The following is an 8,110-nucleotide window of genomic DNA, read 5'->3' on the forward strand; positions in this document are numbered from 1 at the left end:
ATTGTTTATTCACAAACTGTTCAAAACCAATTAAAAATAATAATAATAATAATAATAACTATATAAAAGTATAACAAAACCAGGTGTTGAGAGTGTGTGCATCTTTCCATTAAGCAAATTTCTCACGGGTCAGCTCAAGGATTGAGATTGGTACGTGATGTCCACATCCGGAGCAGAATGTGGTGGTAATGCACCTAAAAGCTGATTGTAGGGCCCTATGATTTTTTTAAATAATTTTTTTCACATTCTAAATTATTATTTTTTTTTATTTTTTTTCTGTATTATGTTTTTTCCCGTTTTAATATTTTTGGACTCCCATTTTAATGGTTAAATACAATTTTAGTAATCAAAATGCATGTCTAATTAATTGAAACCATGAAACTTATACAATTTAACAATCATCTATTAAAATATTAAAATAAATAAGATTTAGGGCACTATGAATTTTTAAAAAAGAATTTACCAAATTTTCTTTTCTTTTTGTTTTTCTTTTCTTGATTCCATTTTAATGGTTTAATTTAATTGTAATAACCAATGATTTAAGCAAAACTTTCTTCAAAGGTTAAACCATGCTTTTATTTTGACGGGTTGCCGTGTAGACCTTTGAGTCTCTTCTCTGTGTTTGTTTATGATTTGTCGAGTTTTCTCAAATAAAGCTAAAATGCTGCTGAGGTGACTCTCAGAGCGGATAAAGTTCATGCATGAATGTCCTCATATAGGCTGAAAACATCGCGAGCGTCATGCATGCCTCAGTGAGTGTTTGAGTGTGTGATAAATGAAACCGTGCGTTCATTCTGGATCCCGTGATTCTGTCCGTGTTTTCCGCATCGCGGGAATGAAATATGGTCCTTGCCAACCGCCGTAAAAAACATGAAGAAGTCATCGTCACTTACTGATTCAGGATCAGTGATACTTAGCAGTTGTATTTCCGATATGAGCTTGAACTTTAGAAATGCTTGGGGAAATGTAGCTTGTGTGTAGTGCTGGACGCTACCGCACTACTTGATAAAAAAAAGAGCTTCGCTACTGAAAAGCTATTTGATCCAGAAAACAGCGACGCTACCACCACGCTACTGAGAAATGTAGTTAAACTAGTAGCGTCACTACTTGTAGCGACGCTACTGCCCAACACTGGTGGACACTGATAAGGTCTTCCTGTCTCTCCCCCATGTACTCAATCAGGCATCTCAGGACCACTTCTCTCCTTTTCTCTATTGTCCAGGATGACTCGAAATTTTACAGCTGCCTCCATTTTGATGATGTAGCCTTAAAAAGATGACAGAACAACATCTTTTTACATTCAGTCTGGCATTGTTTAGCTAGCATTCTTGCAATATGTAATTTTTTGTATTAAAATGTCAACAAAAAACAGTTATATACTTTGAGCCACATTTAATTGACTTTTTCTCCAATTTAATTTTTATGATACACATTTTAAAGCCTGGTAGTTTTTAGTCCTACAATATATTTAACTAGATTAAGGATTTTAGTCATCACATATCAGGATCTTAAATGGTCACAGAAAAACAGTTGAGTAAATGTTAGTGGCAACTGACAGCTTACCAAACTGCCTCAGAGAAAGACTGACTGATAATAAACTGCTCTATTTGGTGATTTTTACTGTTTGTTGTGGGGAGGAGACAGAAAAGGTGATCATATCTGCCTTCTATTGGTGGTTGGTACATAAAAACGTCGAAAGAATTTTACCTATGTGTTACTTACCTGTGAATAGTTATAGCTGTATTTGTATAAATTCTGAAGTTTTTCTTACCTGGATGTGAAGCTTGAAGACCCCAGGTAACAAACGCGCTTGGGTATCTAAAGACCAGGAAAATGTTTGTTAGAATAAGATTAAAAATCAGTGGTAAATGTAACTTATTTAAGAAATGGGTTAGAAATTGTTTTGTTTTTTTCAACCAAAACTCTGTCATTAATTGACAATGCAGCATTAAAAAAAACGAGGATCAAATATCTAAAATCAGACAGACTAATAAGCATACATCTCTACAGTTTAATCTGTGTATCTGCTTTACTAATGCAAAAGTATAACGTTACTAACAGAATCTCTGACACACGGCTAACGTTACCTTGTTTTGCCGGCTGTCCATAAAACACCATCTTACTTTCCCTGATTTGCCCGCTCAACTATTGCCTGAAGGCTCGAAATTGCGACCGTTTCGATCGCATATGATCCCAAAATTTAATGTGCAATCTAGGGCATTTGTGCAAATAATTATTACCTACGTCAGCCTTTTTTTAAAAACAAATGTTGTTACAGTGGCGATGGTGTTAGCAGGTGCTGCTAGAAACGTGCATTAAAACACATAACTAGGCATGACTACAGCACTTTTTTTAAATTTAATTTAAAATGTATAAAATTTAATTGTATATTAACACGGTCTCAACCGCTGTTGTCTGTCGATCGGCTGTGCAGCCATCTTAGCTTGCCATGTGTGCAGGATAGCTAGCTACAGTACAATTTGCAAACCTATAACCTCAGCTCCCTAATGGAGTAACGTTAACATTAAGCGATTTCGCGTGACTTTACATCACCAGTCATTCGGCTAAATTTGCTCAACTTACCGTGTTATACAGTCCAATACAGATTCGCTGCAGCGAACAAACCGTTGAGGTGCCGAGGAATATAGTGCATCTGCCTGGGAAAGTCCGCGCCAATCATCTTCTTCTTCTTCTTTTTCAAAGTGCGCGCCAATGAAAAAGGGATGCCAACTTATACAAAATGTAAAATATTTACGTTTTATGAACGCACCAGCCACATCGACAGCTGCTCAAATAAATTGTGTATGTCAACTCACTTTTATAACATTTATTGTACACAACAACCACATACAAATCACTACCTAAATAAATTGCATTGGTTTTATTTAAAATATATTGTTATATAAAAACTACTATATTTCAAGTCAAGAGGAAGTATTTTGATACTTTTTATTATAAAACTAATAAAATTAACTATATTACAACTATTTAAAGTATATAAAACCAACTTTGTGGGTGTAGCACTTTTTACAGTGTATTTGATTCTTTAGAGAACAAATAATTATTATTGAGTCTCAATAACGTTTCAAATTTCATCTAAATTTTAGTTGTCATGTTCTCAAATTACCATAGTTTTAATATCTTACTTCCATATTTTCTCTTCTATGAGTTTATCAATCTGCAATTATGATCATCTAGAACCTTTTTTTAAGCGTTTCATTAAAAGACAATCATTTTATAGCCTTCTTCAGATCTTCTCTCTGTAATTTTTCTGTTTATTCTAATACGACCATATCTAACTGTAATAGATTGCCCTATCTAACCCTCCTAGGCCAAATTGTCTTTCACACCTAAGGGGTCTTCATTTATGGCTAAATTATCCGTGCCTTCCTGACTGAAAAGTTTTACGTGGCTTAAGGTGTTAGAAGTTCCCCAGTAGCATGTGTTTTTTGCTATCAGCGAGCCTTGAGAAAACAGACATACATTCTAGAATATAAACATTCTTAACACCACACAATGTCTGAAGAAGTTAAGACAAGTTTTTTTGTTTCATTAACACTACATTAATACATGTCACTCTCACATCATTTAGATGCAGCCTACTGCTAAATGACCACAATAAAACACTTTACTGTTTGATCACGGCCAGCCTCCGAATTCACCCCACTGCAGTTCTGTCCCATCCAGGAAAGCAAACAACAATACAATCTCTCAGTTGCAAATTCAATCACAATAGAAATTCTCTGTATTCTTTTACAATCTCAGTTCCCGTAAACTAGATCTATGGAGTAAAATAAAATACAATTCTAAATTCCCCTGAGTCTTCTAAATTCCCCCTCACTCTCGGGGGTTTTACTGTCCTCACTCCCCTGAGGTTGAAAATTCTTTGTTTGTGGCTAAATAATCTCTATCTTTCCTGAAGATAATTACCTACACTAAAAGTTCAAAGGCTCTTTTGAACTATTTGTTTCACTTTGTCTGTGTCACCCTGTTCTGTTTACTATCTGCTTTCAAAAGCATCCCCCATTCACTAATGCAAACAGAGCTACTAATGCCATCTCAGTTGCAAATTGAATTATAATAGCCAAATGCCAAATCATAGTAACATTACTCTGTTTTTTTTTTTAACCCATATTAACACAGAATTTTCTTCAAATTTGTATCATTTTGGCACTTTCTTTGTTTGGAACCAGTCTATTTTTATTGTTTCTTTACAATCAGAATCAAACTTTTACAAAAGCATCATTTGCAAATCAGTTAGAGCTTCAGCTGCTTACAGCATTTGCTCTCTTCTGTCTCATTATTATTTATCAGGACTGTTTCACAGAAATCACAATCATTCATATCTCAGTCCCTAAATTACACAGACATCTCTCATAGCTGCACATTCAAATCTTTTATAACCTCTGTTATAAACATATGGAAATCTATTCTTCAATATCCTTGTTTTCCTAACATTAATACAATAAAGCACATTCACATCATAATTAACACTGACATATAGAATGTCCCCATTCTGCTTAATGAAACATTCCCTTTCTTTACATCATGTTAATCCCTGTTAATCATACTCAATGCCTTTTTTTTTTTTTTTTTTCTTTCTAAAACTCACTTTTCATACCATTTCAACTTAATTTGACTTAACAGGCGTTCATAAATAGTTCCATAAATTCTATCAATCCCTACATTCCATGTTTCCTTCTATCTTCAATCTTTCCCTACATTCCATGTTCCTTCTATCTTCAATCTCTTTTTCTGCAATCCAACAATTCAGTTCAACAACTCTCAACAACATTCTATTTTCTATCCCTACATTTCAGTTTCTTTCTACATCTGTTCTCTTTATCTGCAATCCAACAATTCTTCTTTTATTCTACCTGCTTCTTCAGTTCAACAATTCTGTCTGTTCACAGTTTTACACAGATGCTGAACACAACTATAAAAAGCCTTTTGTTAAACAAATATCTGTTCTCCCAATTTCTTGCATGCATTTTCTGGCCATAATTTCTTCTTTTTAACAAAAACTGGTGTGTAAAAATGATCTGGCTTACTGTTAGATGATCCCATCTTTGGCTGAATCTCCTCTCTTGGATTTTTATTTTCGACGCGCGTCTTATTAATCTGTCCAAACGTCTTCGAACAGATCTGACTTCTTAACCCAAAATCAGACAGGTTTTAGCAAATATGCTCTGTATTCAGTTGTGACTCTTCCGTTCACTTACTTAATCAGCTGTGGCTCTTCCGTCCACGGTGTGGCTCTTCCGTCCACCTACGAGCTAGTTTTCAGAAAACTGACCTGACTTCCTCATGTCAATTTTCCGCTTAAAAACTCTGCTCGCAACCAAAGAGACAGTCTCAGCCAATATGGTTCACTCACAGTTAGCCTATATCAATCCTACACCCAACAAAAGAGAAGAAAAATAATAATTTGGCTGTCTTTTTTACCTGAGCTGAGATGCACTGCCACGGATTCTTTCTGATCCCGGTGAGGATTCTTCTCTGGCCCTGAAATCAGGAGTTGTCTCTCTCTCTCGTAACCTGTTGAGCTCTCTCTCTCAAACCGTCGAGGTATGAGACCAGTACCTGGTACCGGGGCGATTCACTCCGTCAACTCCGTCTCAGGACCAGGAGAAGAATTTGCCTCACGGAATCCTCACTTCTGACACCAAATTGTTGTGGCAAAAACAATTACTAAACTCAGCATTCCCAGGCAAAGAGACGTCAAGATCCAAATTGTATTTAAAAAGAAAAGTAATTTATTCATGCAAGAAAATGGTTGCCTGACCCCAGCCTTGCAGCCAGGCTGCAGGCCAGAGTCAGAGACAGACAGATACCGGCACTCCTCCTGCCCTGCTATTTTATAATGCAAGGGAATCCTATCAACCCCCACTTGCAGTTTACACAAGAAGGAACAGCTTCCCCCAGCATGGGAACTTAAGATACAGATCATTCTCGGCCTCACACCTCCATCTCCAGCTGAACCAACGTTACATCAGGAAACTCAGAATACAGACAGAGAACATACAGCATTAATCTTTTAAATCATTAGGAAAGATTAAAAATGCCACTACAGATTTCACACCCTGAAAAAGAGCCATGCCTACTATTACCAAGTGCAGGGACAACTACTGGTCTTAGGAATGCAGTGGTGTGATTTCATGGTGTGGGCCCAGAAGGATTATTTTATCCAGCGTATCTATAGTGACACTTCAGTGCACAAAGTTATCAGAGAGAAGGTGGATTATTTTTACTTTTACACATACATGCCAAAATACTTGTCAATGGAATAACTGGATTATTTTGTCCAGCACATCTACAGTAAATACTTACTGTATGAAATAGTCAATGTAATAACTGAAATTTTAAAGAAGTCAGAGAAATTAGATAAATCTGTAAAACAGCACTCAAACATGTTATTAAATGTTAAATGTTTTATTTGTACAATGTCTGTTTCTTATGTTCAATTAAATTTTCTGATATGTACAATGTCAGTTTAATTTACAGTAAATTCTATTTATCTTGCTTGTCATTACAATTTCTTCTTAAAATAAACATAGATTGAGTTAACATTTATTGAGAATGGCAATGAAACATTAACAGTTAGAGTAAGTCATAAATATGGAATAGCATTCCAGTAGTTAACATAAAAAGTCATCTAAGATTTGATTTCATTTGATCCATGTCTTGACTAATGCCTTGTTTTGATAATTTGACAACAGACATGCAACTGTAAAAAGTTGATTAATGTTAACACTGTGGGAAAGTGTGATGACACCATCAAAAAGTTTGTTTTGTTTGATCCTCCTGATGACCCGTTCCACATGCACACGCAGTCTCGCTATTGCCTGCGTTTCTTTCACCTGATGTGCTGGCATCTGCTTTCCCCTGGACAGAAATGGTGGACAGTACAGTTTGCACTTTCGCAATTATTCTGCTCACTGTGGAAGGATGCATATGGAAAAGGTGTGCCAGGACTCTCTCCTTTAATCCAACTGACAGGTAGACAAGGAAAAGAAAAAACTCATCGATTGGTTGCAGCAGCTGTCTCTGGAAAGGTAAAAAAAATGCATGAAAGTTAAGTTTGTATAAAAACATATTAAAGTCAAAGTCAGCTTTATTGTCAATTCTGCCACATGTACAGGACATACAGAAAATTGAAATTGCGTTACTCTCAGACCCTTGGTGGATAACGGATAACATTAAATACATAAAGTAGATTTTTAAAAATACAAAGAAAAATGAATAAATAAAATTATACATATAATATAAAAAAACAAATGCAATATACAAGTAAGGGCACATGGCAGAGAGTGCAAACCAGACAGAGTAGTGCAAATGCAGACATACTGTATAGTGCAAATAGAGCTTGTAAGTATGATAAAGTGATAGAGAGCAGCCCTGTAACAGACAAGAGTCTTATGAGGTAGACTAAGAGTAGCTGCTATTATATATAGATAACACATTGTAAATACTACCCTGTACTGTGTTCTGTAAATGTAGTCACGCTTACTGTGTGAATATAACCTACCTCTGATGGTGGCAGTACACGTATGATGTCTTCCTGCTTTCTAGCAGCAGATTTAGCCCTGGACACACAAATGATTTTGTGTATGGATGGCTCGATTAGCCACCAGAATGACATCAGGTGACGGTAGCTGGGGATCCTATAAGCAGAAGTGTTACTGAATACATTTACAAATTGTTGACATGTTTCCGTGTTAGTAATGCAGGTACATGCATCTAAAACTGAGTATATGTAATCACATCTAATCGTAAAATTCTACCAATCTTTAGACCTACCTTGTGTAAAATCTGATGTCCTCATCTGAGCCGGCAAACCGTTCCAATCCAAAAATCACGCTGAACGTGTAGCTCTTGTAGCTGTTTGTTCAGCTCCTCCACTTTATTAGAAAGTTCTTCTATTTTAGCACATGCCAGGTCTGAAAATGAAGGCTCAGGAGTGCTACAGTAATTGTGATCCATCGTAACATCCATGGGTGTGGGTTCGACGGATACCACTTCAGCAGGCTTCTCTCTCCTCTCCCACACACTGGACCGCGATGCTTTAACGGCGTAATCATTCCAGGCAAAAAGCACTGGCACAGCGCCA

At 36.3% G+C, this 8,110-nt stretch overlaps 2 long non-coding RNA genes across 2 annotated transcripts; both read right to left on the reverse strand.

The window, feature by feature from the left end:
* Positions 1-1,133: 1,133 nt before the first annotated feature.
* Positions 1,134-2,699, reverse strand: LOC306990837. The gene is made up of 3 exons (XR_013795950.1): positions 2,584-2,699; positions 1,772-1,818; positions 1,134-1,266 (listed from the first exon to the last, which is right to left on the reverse strand). It is a non-coding gene; the product is annotated as an uncharacterized lncRNA (long non-coding RNA).
* Positions 2,700-6,921: 4,222 nt separating this feature from the next.
* Positions 6,922-7,894, reverse strand: LOC306991427. The gene is made up of 3 exons (XR_013796097.1): positions 7,801-7,894; positions 7,529-7,664; positions 6,922-7,047 (listed from the first exon to the last, which is right to left on the reverse strand). It is a non-coding gene; the product is annotated as an uncharacterized lncRNA (long non-coding RNA).
* Positions 7,895-8,110: the final 216 nt, after the last annotated feature.

Source organism: Phoxinus phoxinus, assembly GCF_949152265.1.
Source record: "Phoxinus phoxinus genome assembly, chromosome: 2".
NCBI classification, from domain to species: Eukaryota; Metazoa; Chordata; class Actinopteri; order Cypriniformes; family Leuciscidae; genus Phoxinus; species Phoxinus phoxinus.